Genomic DNA, 16,055 nt, shown 5'->3' on the forward strand with positions numbered 1-16,055 from the left:
AAAAAGAAAAATGGTTCTGAAGAACCTAGGGGCAGGACAGGAATAAAGACAGAGATGTAGAGAATTGGCTTAAGGACACGGGGAGGGGTAGGGTAGCTGGGACGAAGTGAGAGAGTAGCATGGACATATATCCACTACCAAATGTAAAATAGATAGCTAGTGGGAAGCAGCTGCATAGCACAGGGAGATCAGCTTGGTGCTTTGTGACCACCTAGAGGGGTGGGATAGGGAGGGTGGGAGGGAGATGCAAGAGGGAGGGGAATTGGGGATATATGTATGCATACAGCTGATTCACTTTGTTATACAGCAGAAACTAACACAACAATGTAAAGCAATTTTACTGCAATAAAGATGTTAAAAAAAATGGTAAACAATTGTTCACAATAGCCAAATAGAAGCCTCCCAAATGTCCTTCCTCTGATGAATGAAAAAATAAAATGTGTTATGTCTATACAATGGAATATAATTTGGCAATGGAATATAATTTGGCTTGTAGCAAGGATATATGTATATATATCCTTGCTACAGTATAGAGCAACTTTGAAAACATTATGCTAAATGAAAGAAGTCAGTCTCAAAAGACCACATATTTTATGATTCCACTTATACAAAATGTCCAGGACAGGCAAATCTATAGAGACAAAAATCAGATTAGTGGTTGCCATGGATTGAGGAGGTTGGGGGTAAATGAGAGATGACTGCTTCTTTCTGGAGTAAAAATAATGTCCTAAAATTGATTGCAATGATGGATGCATGACAGTGTGAATATACTAAAAGTCACTGAATTGTGCATTATAAATGGGTGAATTGTATGGTATATAAACTATACCTCAATAAAACTGTTAAAAAATACCAAGTGAGTCAAACAAAACATATCTACAGGCCTGATGTCACCTGCAGACCCTCCAGTTTGGAGTCTTTGCTTTATACTTCCTTATTTATTGAATGTTTTATAGTGAATACTGTATTAGTAAGCTCTCACTGCCATGACAAAATACCATCGAGTTGGTGGCTGATAGGACAGAAATTTATCTCATCATTCTGGAGGCTGGGATGTCCAGATCAAGGTGCTGCAGGTAGATATTCTGCAACCTCTTTTGTTGGCTTGTAGGCAGCCACCATTCTCCACGTGCTCATATGACCTCTTCTTTGTGCATGTGAGAGGAGAGAGAGCAAGCAAGCTTTCTGGTGTCTCTTCTTTTAAGGGCACTAATCCCATCTGAAGGCCCCATACTAACAACCTCATCTAACCCTAATAACTCACCAAAGGCCCCATCTGCAAATACCATCTTATTGGGGGTTAGGGTTTCAATATTTGGATTTTGAGAGAACACAAACATTCAGTCCATAAGAATCATGAATTACTCTAATTTTAAGAACTGTGTTTTTTAAAAAATGTTTTTAATAAAAATAATGAAACCTCTACTTCCTATAGTCTGGCTTTATCCTAAAAAAGACTGGAAGTAAGCTCCACGAGGATGGGAACCGGTGAATCCCAGCCATCTGACACAGAGTTGGTACTCAAAAATATTTGCAGGAAGAGGGAAGGAAGCGGGGGAGGAGGAAGGAGGAGAGAGCTAACAAACAGGGGCCCAGGACTAAACCTGCAAGTGGAGTTAAGAACACAAAGCAATGGAACCTGCAGGGCTGCAGAGAGGAAGTCAGGCACTCTGAGAACCTTCATCCTTAAACTTCACCTTCTTCATTCAGGTACCAGTGTTTGCCTAAGCCCAATCTCTTTTAAAGACAGGCAGTGAGCTGAGGTGCAAGTAATTCACCACTGTAGGTAAACCTTGTGCCCCGCCTCAAGCAATTTCAAATAACACAGATGTAGTAAGGCCATCTACACATCAGCATTGATCAGTTCATTGAACTAGAGGTCAACTAGCAGAGAAGCAGAACAAGCCTCTGGGAAATGAGACAACAGTGTCCTGCACACCGTGGGGTGCTCTCGGTGGACCCCGACGCCTCGTGTGGCAGCAGGAAGTGAAGTCAAGGGCGGGCGGGAGGCGTTGCTGAAAGCAGCCATAGGATTCTGTCTGGGAAGGGATAGTACCTGTGACTCGTGTGCCTCGTCTCTCAGGAGACCCAAGGGTTTCACAGTTTTGCCATGAAAGGGGCATTCACGTGAGCTTCGCTGCTGATCACATCCCAGTTTTGCTTCTTCAATGATTTCAGCCTCACCCCCCTCAGCCCGGCACGTCTCACAGCCTCACTTCCTTTCCTTCCCTCACACTCCACCTTGTTCACGAATTAATTTTCAAAGGTCTGGTCTGACATCTCTTACTTTGTAACAGTGTCTAAAGTAATATCCACCATAACTCTGCTATCAAATCACACAAGAACTCAGTACTGGGGGAGGAATTTCCAAGAAGAAGCACAAAAATCAGTACTATGTTTCAAAGTGCCACTTTAAAAGACATAATGCCCTATGTTTGTATAGTTCTTTACACATTACAAACTCTTTCCCATGTTTACCTCATCTGATCTTTTTGACTCTTACAGGTATTGTCTTCTGGAAGCTGAAGCTCAGAGAAAAGAGATAACACAAAATATTTAAGACTGAACGGGGTGTTTATGCTGTGCAGACACTGCTCTTAGTGTTTAGGTGTGTGAACCCACTTAATGCTCATGACAACCCTGACAGGAAGGTACAGTAACTACCCAGTGAGGGCATGGGGCACCAAGAGGCCCCACGGCTTAGCCGAGATTACACGAGCACGCACAGGAAGCGGTAGGAAAGCGGGGAACCCAGCCAGACCACATCCTGAGCACACAGGCTTGTCCTCTGTGCTCATGTACCTCCCTCTGCGTGAGTGGCAGAAACCATGCTGTCGATGCCAGGGCTTGTGTACCATCTGTTGGTCCAGGGCGGGGGGTGAGTTTTAATAAAAGTAGATGATTTATAATCTTGTCTTTCTGAACTTTTACATCCTAAAACTAAGCACACGTACACACACACTTTACTTGTATGAACTGATGACAGTTTGGGTTTTTTTTTTTTATAATTTAAAAAAAGAGTCAGACTGATTACTCTTTGGAGAAAAGGGTACCGCGTGTCTTCCCAACTCCCCTCAAAATAGGCTTCGCAAAGGAGATGCAGGAGATGGAGCCTGAGTAGAGTGGCTGTGCAGGTGGATAGCAGGGGCTGGGGGGATGGCTGAGAGAGTCAATACATCAAGACATGCTCATTTTGCTTCTATTATTATATGCCTCACTCTGGTAGCTATAAAAAAGACCTTTCTGAGGATATTTCCCTCAAGGAGCTTGCACTGTCTAGGAGACAAGCCCTACAGATATAAAATAATTAGAGAACACCACTAACACAAGCGCGAGAGTGTGCAGTATTGACAAGTGATTCCCATCCTGGACATGAGGATCTAAAGCCAAGTACAGTTTATTGTGCACAAGCTCTGTAGTGCTACGTGGCAGAGGTGTAAGGATCTTTTTTTTACATACCTGTGTGTGTGTGTGTGTGTGTGTGTGTGTGTGTGTGTGTGTAGGGCAATGGAAGGTAGATGATCGTATGATTGTGATTATACTTTTAATCTCTATTGAGAATATACATATATATGTGTAGATGAATTCAAGAACACCTTGGAATAAGAATCTTGCACCTATGGGTGCAGGACCTGCATGCTTTAAGAAAAAAAGCAAAACGAGTCAGGAAAGATGGGCGGTTGTGGGACTTAGGATAGACAAGAAGAACTAGTGAAATGTGGATTAAAAGAAGAGTAGATGTTCAAAGCAGAGGGAATACAGAGCTAAGGCTCAGATGACGGTATCAATTTTGAATTTGTGGGGTCTGTAGGGAGTGATGTCATTTTTCAATTCTACTTTTTTCATGGCTTTCTCTTTTCATAATCTAATATAGTTAAGTAAGAACCTCCTTGGAATGGAATTGTTCCTTATAATTTCATGGCCAAAGGCATCATGAAAATTATTCAAATTGCTATTTTTTCCATTGCAATATTTCTAGATCACTTAGGTAATTCACAGTAGAGATGTATGGACTAGGCCAGATCATCTTTAATACATTCTTTACATTCTTACTGGTAGAGAAATTCTGAAGTGAAAACTATAAAATGCCACATACTGATTTCAATAGCTACTCAGATCTGGTTAAATGGATCTTGCCATGTCTGGAGTGTTTAGCCCTCTAGAGGGGAACAAAGGCAGCATTCCATTGAACACCTGGGTAATCAGCCTGTTTATTGTACCATTGTCCTGAGAAGTACCAGTGACTATTTCTGATTTTCCAAAGAACATGAAACAATAGGGGAAGGAATGTTTCTTAGAGCATAGGGCAAACATTTTAGCTTTATAGCTTGACATCTGAGATTACACACAGACAACATTCAGTTTCCTATATCCTCAGGCTAATAGTATTTTACTTCCTAAAAGGCCTGTGTTGTTTCCCAGCTTCAAGACAAGGTTCCCAAAGAGAAAAAGAGATGTTAGACTCTTTATGGTGTCCCAAGTGATCCAGATAAATGAAGACAGATCTAGAGGTGGAGAAATTATGTTGTTTCACAAAAGAGAGTAGGATGGGGAGAGAAGGAGGATGTATCAATCAGCTACTGTTGTAATGACATTACATATGTAATGACAGACATGTAATGACATGCATAACAAAGCACCCCAGAACTCAGGGTACTACAACATGAGCATTGCTTTTTCTTGTGCACAAGTCTTTAGCTTTGCAGGCATGACTGCTCTAGGCTGTGGGTTGGCTCTAGAATGCACGTTGGGACCAGATCCACTCTAGATGTCTTTCATCTTCCTTAAACAAGTGTGGACAAGTGACTGCCTGAAGCAAGTTCTTCCTGATACTCAGCAACCTGGGTCATTACCACAAACCAAAAATCAAATGTGAGAAAAACCTGGAACTTCTAAAGAATCTCTTGATTCTACCATTCATGACCTGGGAAATATGGTTCTCTCCAAACAGCTTTCCTGACCTCACAGCCTTGCTCCTACTTCCCATGTATACTTTCTGATGAGCTTCTGAATTTTCTCTACTCCTTCAAGTCCACTGATACATGGCTAAACTCATAATCCCCCCCAAAATTGGACATTAAAGGAAAGAAGCAAAGAAAGAGAAAGGCCACATTTAGTAACAAACAGAAGACCCTACTTTGTAAGTTACTCATTCTCTCTACGTCTCAGTCTCTACAAAATGGGACTTTTGACTGTAGACAATGTTGGCAGCCTAAAAGCAGTACAGCAACTAGATGCAGGGGAATGGAGTTCCAAAGTCTTGAGTGCCTTCCTGAGAGACATGCTAGAATTAAACAAATTTAGCAACATCTTCTTAAATAAAAATCACCATTAAGAGAGTTTCTAAAGGCCAAGCCTGAACCCAAAATCAATATGTTAATAGATACTTATTGGGACAATTGCCCTGAGAAACAGGTTTCACTTTGCAGCTGAATTTCTTCTGTCTGAGGGTGGGTGTCAGGGTAGGGAGAGATGTCAGGAACATGAATGAGGAGGGTGGGGAATGATTTAGAGGATGCAGGTTTTTTCTTGGAATAGGCACAGGCACTGCTAGAAACTCCATTCCCATCCCTTCCTATCTCTCGTGCTCCCCCTCTTCTCTACCCTTGGTGGGTTTGGGCTCCGTGCAAATGAGTGAAGCGGGGGTCAGAGCGAGTGAGTCAGCAGAGCCCACTCAGGGGTGCTGGGTGCACTGGGGTCTCCTTGGCTCACGGCAAGTGGCCGGGTGCTGCATTCAGCCTTCTACAGATCAATTTCACTCGTCAAACAAAGGAGCTGCTGTGAGCTTCCTCCTACACCTGCTTCACCTTAGGTGATGAATAGCAGAGAACGGCGGTGAAGCTACCCATCCCTGCCATTTCTGCTTGTGCTGCTGAATTTTGGAGATGCTGTCATTCCACTGGCCTTCAGGCTCAGGGCAAAGGCCTGCACCTGCAGGGACAGCATATTGTCGTGTCAATCACCAGAGTCTTGCCAACTCCCGGAGGAAGAGGAGGTGCTAGGGCTGGAAAAACAACTTGGTGGGAGGCACCTGGTGGGCAATAGACCTGGCTCTCTTATACGGAGCAGCCAAAGCGAGCCAAGGAGTAACCTCAGGTGATGGGCGAATCAAGGTGCCAGATCCTATCTTGCTGCCAACTGAAGCTGGAAACTGGTTCCCTGATAAGGTGGGCAAAAATATGTCCCAGTCCTTTGGGAGTGCCTTGCAGGATGTAGGATGGGGCCAGACCCACAAGCCCAGAGAGAAAATGAGCGAGAGTAGGGTCACGAAACTGCCAGTTGGACGGTTTCTGTGCTCTGAGTGTTTTCTTGGCTTGCCTTTCTCTCAGCACCATGAGAGAAAACCGTGTCTTTTCGCACGAGCCTACTTCAGTGGTGGAACTTTCCAGAGAAGACAGGGCTTCCCCCACCCAGAGCAGTATGTGGTGGCAGTGGTTACCCCAGGAGAGAGTGACTCAGAGGTGATAGAGCTGGAGCTTCTTGGTTCAGGTGGCTTTCCCCATTGCAGGATACTGCAATCCCACTCCTGGGCATATATTTGGAGAAAACCTAATTCGAAAAGATACATGCACCCTAATGTTCATTGCAGCACTATTTACGATAGCCAGAACATGGAAGCAACCTAAATGTTCATCGTTAGAGGAATGGATAAAGAAGATGTGGTACATATATACAATGGAATATTACTCAGCCATAAAAAGGAATGAAATAATGTCATTTGCAGCAACATGGATGGACCTAGAGATTATTATACTGAGTAAAGTAAGTCAGACAGAGAAAGAAAAATATCATATAATATCACTTACATGTGGAATCTAAAAAAAATGGTACAAATGAACTTATTTACAAAACAGATATAGCACAGGGAACTCTTCTCAATACTCTATAATGACCTATATGGGAAAAGAATCTAAAAAAGAGTGGGTATATGTATATGTATAACTGATTCACTTTGCTGTACACTTGAAACTAACACAACATTTTAAATCAACCACACTCCAATAAAAATTAAAAAAAAAAATAGGAAGGGACAAAACCAAGGTTAGAATTCTTTCCACATTATCCTTCTGCCTCCTTCAGTAAAATTCTACTATAAAGGCACAAAATAAAAAAAAAAAAAAAAGAAAGAGAGAGAGAGAGAGACAGAGTCCATGATTCATGGCTCATGATGAGGGACTATCAAAAGGAAAAGTTAAATTGGAGAAACTACATCCCTTACCCATGGGACTGAAACCTCTCCTCCCCTGTACTCAATACAGCAAGATTCACTAAATAAGAGAAGAGAGAAATGCTCCAAGGGGCCAGGTCTTTTACTTTGAGAAGGGGTATTTTTAGATAAGGAGAAAAGGACAGCAGTGTCTGGGGCATGGAAGTGGAGAATCTGAGGGCAGGTGAGTCAGGTCAGAAGAAAAAGGAAGTGTCACCAGAGACCCCCTCCCCCCACTACATGTGTTTTAAAGTACCTCAGACTTCATCAGGCTTTCCCTGTGAGACCCAATGGAAAGTCCAAACTAACTGGACTGGGCTTCCACTAAGGAAAACTACTTATATCTGCCCACTATGGAGTGCCAATTTTGGTGAGACTAAAGATACCCAGTGGAAAGGGGAAGGAAGGGGTCCTGGTTGGTACTATCTCCTTCCAAGCACAGCTGAGAGGCAGCAACAAAAAATCAAGTGAACTGCATTTTGAAGTTCCAGATGGAGATCAATGGTACAGGTTAATGAGGCCAGGAAATTCAGGCCAGGAAATTCAGGTACAGGTTAATGAGGCCAGGAAATTCAGGAAAGTCAGGACAGACTCAATGGTTCAGAGAAACACTGGAGGTGAGGGGTGGGAGAAAGCTGAGTTAAAATAATACAATTAAATAAATTGAACTAGTGAGTAAAAGTTTCCCCCACCAAAAGACACAAGGCTTAGACAATTATATTGGCAGTTTTACTAAAACTTCAAGTAACTGATAGTATAAATCTTACAGAAATTGCCTCAGTGATAAGAAAAAGTGAGGAAGCTACTTAACTCATTTTGGAATGCCAATATAACCTGGAGAGCCCAACTGGATAGTAACAGTATCTGTCTCAATTATGAGCATTCAAAAATATTAAATAAATAATAGTACATCAAATTCAGTCACATGTTTTAAAAAATGAATGAGAAGGGTTATCTTAGCGTTAAAGTTTCAGGTTTTTGTCAAAAGAAAACAACTATAAATTTTTTTAAAAAAAATCAGAGGAGAACTTATAGTTTTTGCCAAACTGGCCAAAAATTTCATTCCATGATACCAAGATTCAGGAAGTGTTTAAAGTTGCATTTAAACAGGACTTTAAAGCCATTTGCCTAATGCTTCAGTCACCATGATCTTATCCAAGCCAACAGGAAGGAGAAAAAGAGGAAGAAGAGCATGACACCCCTCCTTTAAAGACACTTCCTCAAAGCCTCACAGAACACATTCACTTACATACATTTTGCTGGAACTTAATGAAATGTCCACTCCCAGCTTCAAATACAGCTGGGAAATGTGGTCTTTGTACCAGGCAACCCAGTTCCCAGTTAAGTCAGCAGATCCCCTCCTAAAATAAATAGGTAGATAGATAGATAGATAGATAGGTAGATAGAGGATAGTAACACAATAGTAGTAACCCATTTAAAATGTTAACTTAAAAAGTTTCTACTGATAATAATAATAATACATAATATGATACATAGGAATAAATTTTAAAAAAGCAACCGAAACAAAAAAATATGTGGGAAAAGATGGAGAAAATCATTATGAATTATTTTTAAAAAATAGAAAAGATGAATATGTAGAGAGATATACCATATTCATGGATGAAAACACCCAATAGCACAAAGACTTTATTCTTGTCAAATTAATCAATAAATTCAAAGCAATTACAATAAAAAAACTGAGCTGGGTTTTTAATAAAATTGTCAAGCAAGTCATAAAATTCACATGGGAGAACAAGAGGTTAATAGTCAATTTTGAAGGGAATTAAATGGCAAGAATTACCCTACCAGATATTAGATAATAAAGTTGGAAAGGAGTAGAAAAATAGACAAATGAAACAGAATAGAGAGTCAGAAAAAGATCCAAGTACACACAGAAACTTGATATCTGACAGTGGGGATTGCATACAAAACAGTGGGTATATTAGTCAGGGTTCTCCAGAAAAACAGAACCAGTAAGGTGTGTGTGTGTGTGTGTGTGTGTGTATCTACATCTATCTATCTGTCTATCTATCTATCTATCTATCTATCTATCTATCTATCTATCTATCCAGTTATCTATCCATCTCTATAGTGAGAGAGAGAGGAAGAGAAAGATAAAGGGGGTGAGGGGGAGAGTAGAGAAAGGGATTGATTTATTTTTAAATATTGGCTCACACAGTTGTGTAGGCTAGCAAGTCCAAAATCTGCAGGGTACGCCAAGGTGTTAGAGACCCAGGGAAGGGTTGATGCTGCAGTTCAAGTCTGAAGACAGTCTGCTAGCAGAATTCCCTCCTTTTCTTCTGGGGAGGTCAGTGTTTTTCTATTTAGGGCTAAAACTGATTGGATGAGGCCCACTTACAATATGGGAGGTAATATACTTTACTCAAATTCTATTGTTTAAATGTTAATCTTAGATTTTAAAATGTTCACAGGAACATATAGAATATTGCTGGACCAAATATCTGGGCACTGTGGCCTAGCCAAGTTGACATATAAAATTAACCTTCTTAGTGGGGTAAGAGAGAGCTATTCTAAATGTGATGCTGGGACAAATAATTATCCACATAAAAAAAAATTAGGTCTCAATTACTTCACTCCAAAAATTAATTCTAGATGGATTAAAGACTTCAATGTAAAGCAGTAAAACTTTCAAATATTTAGGAAAAAATATAGAATATTTTTGTTGCTTTAGGGTAAAAAAGAGTTTATTAAACACAACAAAACCACATACTATCACGGCAGATTAATAAATTCAGTTACCTAAAAGTGAAAATTGTTCTTTCAAAAAAGGAACCATAATCAAGGTTCCCAGACACAAACAGACTGGAAAAAAAATACTTGTAATGAAATAAATAACAAAAGTGTAGTATGCATATTTAAATAATTTCTTCAAATTGGTAAGAAAAAGACAAAGAACCAAATAGAAAAGTAGACAAAGGATATCAACAGGCAATTCACAGAAGAGAAGATTAAGGGGCTAATAAAAATTATTCAATCTCTCTGGTAATCAGGAAAATAAAATTTAAGACAATGTTATGCTATTTAATATCCATTATATTAGAAAAAGTTTAAAAATATCTAATAACTCGATTTTTGTGATAACAGAAATGATGCAACCACTTCAAAGAAAACTTGGTATTTTTTAGTGAAATTTGAAGATGCATAGGCACTTCAAACCAGCAGTTCCATTCTTGGTATATACCCTAGAGAAACTTCTATCTATGAAAAAGAAGCAGAAGAAAGAATGAACATAGTAGCATTACTTGTAATTGTGAAAATTAGAAACAACCTCCCACCTGTCGAGAATGGATTCCTAACATGCGGTATTTCAATATTCATTCAATAGTATATTACATAATGCTAAAATGAATGACCTCTAGATCAGGTATAAGGTAATATGAATCAAAACAGCCAAATCTCAGAAATATAATGTATAATCTGGTACTACTTACACAAACTTTGAAAATATGCAACACATTAAGTATTACTTATGAGTTTGTGGGGGAGGGCAGCATGTGCATATATATTAATGGAATAAAGTATAAAAATGTGAATGAGAATGATAAACACCAAATTCATGACAGAGGTCACCCCGTAAAAATGAAGGAGGGGAATAGGATTTGGGCGTGTTACAAGAAGTGCTTCAACTATAATGGGTACACAGGGGTTCTTCATGTTACTAACTGTACTTGTCTGTTATTGTTTAAATAACAGAAGAAAAATGTTAAGAATTTACTAGTTATCTGTAATTTTAAAACTGTCCCTTTCACAAAAAGGCCAAAATTTGTTTCAAAAACGTTTTTTTTTTGGACAGAGTATTAAAAATATAAAGTGGTTTCCTGACTTGCAAAACAGCTTCCTTTTAACAAACTCTGAACAGTATCCTTAATTTCCATTAAGTACTAACTCTGTTTAACTCCACATACTTGTGGATTCTTAGGAAATGCTTCTGTTGATATGAATTTAAAGACCTGTCAGTAGACAGTAATATAGTAAATTATTAAAGGAAGAGATAAATACCCAAAGCGTTCAGCCAACTGGAAGAAAAAAATATAGCTAGTTCTTTTAACAAAAATTTATAAAATGTATTCATTTCAATTGTGCACACATTAACTACTCTGCTGGCATGATATGTAATAAAACCTTGCTAATACAGTATTATTCACAGGGGATACCTTCCAAGAGCCCCAGTGAATGCCTGAAACCACAGGTAGTACCGAACCGTAAATATACTGTTTTCTCTATACATACATACCTATGATAAAGTTTACTTTATAAATTAGGCACAGAAAGAGATTAACAGTAATAACTAATAATAAAACAAAGAATTATATACTATAATAAAAGTTATGTGAATCTTCCCCTCCAAAAAAAATAGCTTGTCCAAATTTAACACCTTTTCCATCTTCACTAAGCACTTACACACACCCTGTGGCCATAACTTCTGCAGTTTGAGGTACAACAGCAAAACTAGCACACATTTCTTTTTCCTTTTTTCCACAATTTCATGGACAGAAGATTTGTTCTCACCGTAGCTCTTAGCAATCTCAGCATATGATATGTTTTTCTTTCCTTACTAGGTTGGGAACTTTCACCTTTTACACTTGAAGAAATCACTTTACAGCTTCTCTTTGGCATATCTGATGCCAGCAACACTACTCTTGTGCTTTGGGGCCATTATTAGATAAAAGAAGGGTTACTTGAACACAAGCACTGAGAAACCACAGCAGTTGATCTGTAACCCAGACAGCTACTAAGTGACTAACTGGTGGGAAACACTGAACAAAGGGATGATTCCCATCCCAGGTGGGATGGAGCAGGATGCTTGAGATTTCATCACTCTATGCAGAACGGAATGCAATTTAAAACTTATGAATTGTTTACCTTGGGAATTTTCCATTAATATTTTCAAACTGCGGTTGACTAGGGTTAACTGAAACCACAGAACGTGAAACTGAGGATACGGGACTAAATCTGTAACTGCTGTATTCTCCAGTTAAACTCTGTGCTGTGAATTAAAGATATTATCACTTTCAACTTGAAAATATTTGAAATAATACAGTGATATAGTAAAGAAAGACTCAATAAAATTTATCTCCCGTCCCTCTCGATTTCTTGCATGGGCCTGAAGTTGTAATTTGTGTATGTACTCAGTTGTGTGAAAACCATCAGGCAAGGCATCTTGGCCAGTGGAAAAACCACAGGCTGGGAGGTGAGAGAGACTTGGATTCCATTCCAAGCCCGACCACTTTCTAAAAGCATGATCTAACTTGAGAGGTTTTCCCATACTGAACTTCAGCTTCCTTGTCTATAAAATTTAGACAGCAACACCTACCTTATAGATCAACATGTACACTCATGTGTACAGTGTAAACAACAGTCATACAATACACACCAGCAAGTTGGAGCTGTTATTACCGGCTTTTAGAAATGAGAGTGTATGTTTCAGTCCAAATTTAAATTTAGCAATAACTTCAATCTAAGGCAAGATAAGCACTGTCCAAGTGAAGAAAATTATTTAGTCACTCAAAGTCATTGATTTGTCAGCAAACTTTAAAGCCACTTGGAAATATTGGGAAAAATACAAAGTCATTTTTGGGCTAATTCTCTGATTTTGAGCAACACCGAGTCACAGAAAGACTTTCATCTACAAATAAGCCGTAGCATGTGCACTGACTGAAGCACTGAATAAAAACACAACACTTTCAATTTATACGCTCATTTTCCTAAACCAGGTTCTACTCTCTACAAGTCCATATGTGATGTCATGTTTAGTGTGGCCCTAAACATGGAGGAAGCTACTCAGCTTTTCCTTCAAGAGAGAACCTGCTTCAGGAAGTGCAGGTGGCTCAGGGCACCCAGGTGCACCACCTTGTTAATTTACTACAGTTTTCAATCCCAGCCCATGAGTGAGCTCAGAGGTGGTGCTAGGGCACAGCTGCTTCTGCGCAATGTGGATCTTCTCCATGGCCATCTTTACACCAGAGCTTCTGAGTGGTCTGGACAAGACTTTCTTAGACCTGCACCACAGCTTAAGGCTTTTCCGACGCAATCCTCCCTCCTTCCTACTCTTAAGTCATAGTACTTGTTGCACAAGTACTACACCCAGATCTGAAGACTTTCCCTGCCTACTCTCGCTCCCTTTCTGCTTTATCCTCATAGATGTTGCCTCCAATAAATGTCCTGTACTTCCTACTGTCTTAGCTTCTGTTTCCTGGAGGATGTGAACTGAAACAAGGGGAAATAAACTTTTTTGTTCCTGAAGGGATTTTTAATCTAGAATATAATACACATTAATTCTATTTTTATAGAAATATGTACATTTTATTTTTTTTAATTGAAATATAGTTGATTTACAATGTTTCAGGTATACAGCAAAGTGATTTAGTTATACATGTATATATACATTCTTTTTCAGATTCTTTTCCATTATAGGTTATTACAAGATATTGAATATAGTTCCCTGTGCTAAACAGTAGGTCCTTATTGTTTATCTATTTTATATATAGTAGTGTGTATCTGTTAATCCCAAACTCATAATTTACCCTCTCCCCCTTCCCCCTTTGGTAACCATAAGTTTGTTTTCTATGTCTGTGAGTCTGTTTCTGTTTTTAAATAAGTTCATTTGTATAACTTTTTGAGGCTTCACAGGAAATATGTGAATTTTAAAAGCACATTATTATCAGTCTACTATAAGGCAAGTAATTATAGCCTACTACTCCCCACAAAGCTAACTGATTTAATGGATGTATTTTTTAGAGTCTTATTGTTCTGCTATGATGTTCTAGGAGCAAATGGGACAGAGGTGGGCAGTGATTCAGGAAAAAAAATCCAACTTTTAATTATTGAATTCTATCATGACTAGCAAGAATAGTAGCTATAGTTACTCTGACTAACACTACCTGACACTATTGAAATCCTTTCCTTTTTGAAGAATTATGGAGTGTGATTGACTCCTTGCTTTTCAACTCTGAGAGATCATTCTGGAGATTTATTGATGGCTAGTTGAGTTGATACAAGTACAAACAAGCAAGCTGTAAAAGGGTTTGGGAAAAAATGACAAAATATCCAATATATTTATTCTACAAATACTATGCACAAGGCTCAGTGTTAGTGTTAGCACTATTGGAGAGTTATAAAAATGAAACAAATATAAGTAGTCCCTTAAAGAGCTTAGAGAGTAGTCAGGAAATTCAAGATCATTTAGGTATTTCCATTTTTAAAGTCATACTTACAAATTTAGAAATATTTAAAAAGCAGGAGAAAGTAACCAGAGGAAACATACATTTAAAAAATAAAGATAAATACAAGGCATCAACTTGTTAAAGAGGCAAAGATAAAATGCTACGGGAGTTCAGAATAAGGAGTACTACTGCCACCTGAGTTGAGAGCAGAGAAAGGGGTAACATGGAAAACTTCACAGGGAAGATGGAATTGGAGATAGGAGGTACAGAATTTGGACTTCAAGCACAGGATAAGCCCTGCCCTGCAAAGTGAAGGAAGGTGAACAAGGTAGCAAGGACATGAGGAGGTCATGGGTGGGAAAAACATTAATTCAGGCTCACTGGCACAAAGGATAAATCAAGAGTTATAGGGAGAAATGGGGTCAGAGGGGTAAATTGAGGCTGGATATGGAGGGTCTCAAGCACTACACAGAACCGTCTTATTTTATATCATACACCCAACTGACAGGAACAGGAGGATGATGAAAAAAAATGGACAGGTGTGCGATTTTACAGTAAGTGAGCCCCAAATGAAAATATCAGTATCAACTTTGACTTCAATGTCACAAAGAAGCAAAACCTTTCCACACATTTTGAAAAATCATTACCATAAATAACAAGTGACTTAGCCTGCCTGAAGTGGGATCACGGTAAAGAATTTTGCATTTCATTTAGCTTTATAAATACGTATTTCTCCACTTGCTTTTAATCTGGGGGAAAAAAGTTCTCCAATATCCTTCTCCATGAAAATGATAAGATTTTCACATCTGGTGTCTATCTGTAAAGAACACAACATATTCAAAACTTCACTTAGCTTGGAGTGGGAGATTTAAGTCCTGGGTTGTATCAATATCAAAGCTCTAAGCTGCACGTGATAGGAAACGTCAACTCAACTAGCTTAAAAAATAAACAAGGGGCCGGGAAGGGGCCAACCGCCTGGCTGCAGCACCCCGCTGCCCCTACCTCAACCTTCTGCAGGTCTGCAGGTTTCAGCGAGAGAATCGGGAGGAGAAGGAGACAGCAAGGACAGCCCAGAAGCAATGGCGTCCCAAGAGGAACAAGCAGTAAAAAAAAATCTCAGCATGGAAAATGCCAACCAGGAGAATGAAAAAAGGATGAAAAGGAACAAGATGCTAATGAAAGAGAGCCTTTGGTCCTCCCTTTGGAAGCTGGTGAATATCGTGTACCTAGAGGAAAGTTCCATGTTAGGCAGCCCATCCTGCAGTATATACGGGACACGACTCAGAGGCTTGGAGAACCACAGGCAAGGCTGAGAGAGGAGAATATGGAAAGGATTGGGGAGGAGGTGAGGGAGCTGATGGAAAAGCTGAGGGAAAAGCAGTCTGTGGGCAGTTAGCACGGACCTCCCTCACCACGACCATCGTGATGAGTTTTGCCTTATGCCTTGAATCCTGATGTTTTCCCTGAAGTTAATAGGGAGACACACCTGCCTCCTTAACTTACATGTTTGTGGTGTACCTTTGTTGTAAACCTTTTGGTGTTACTTGTTTCTTGCGGGTCTCCTATTTCCAGCTTCTAATTGAATGCTGTGTTTTTGACCCAATCTGTAAGTTTCTGTCAGCAGGAGAGTTTTACTTATTGCACCAAGAGATGTTCATTATATA

At 39.4% G+C, this 16,055-nt stretch overlaps 1 pseudogene; it reads left to right on the forward strand.

The window, feature by feature from the left end:
- The first annotated feature begins 15,470 nt into the window (after positions 1–15,470).
- On the forward strand, positions 15,471–15,839 carry LOC102984529 (protein BEX1-like; annotated as a pseudogene).
- Positions 15,840–16,055: the final 216 nt, after the last annotated feature.

Source organism: Physeter macrocephalus, chromosome 1, assembly GCF_002837175.3.
Source record: "Physeter macrocephalus isolate SW-GA chromosome 1, ASM283717v5, whole genome shotgun sequence".
Taxonomy (NCBI): Eukaryota; Metazoa; Chordata; class Mammalia; order Artiodactyla; family Physeteridae; genus Physeter; species Physeter macrocephalus.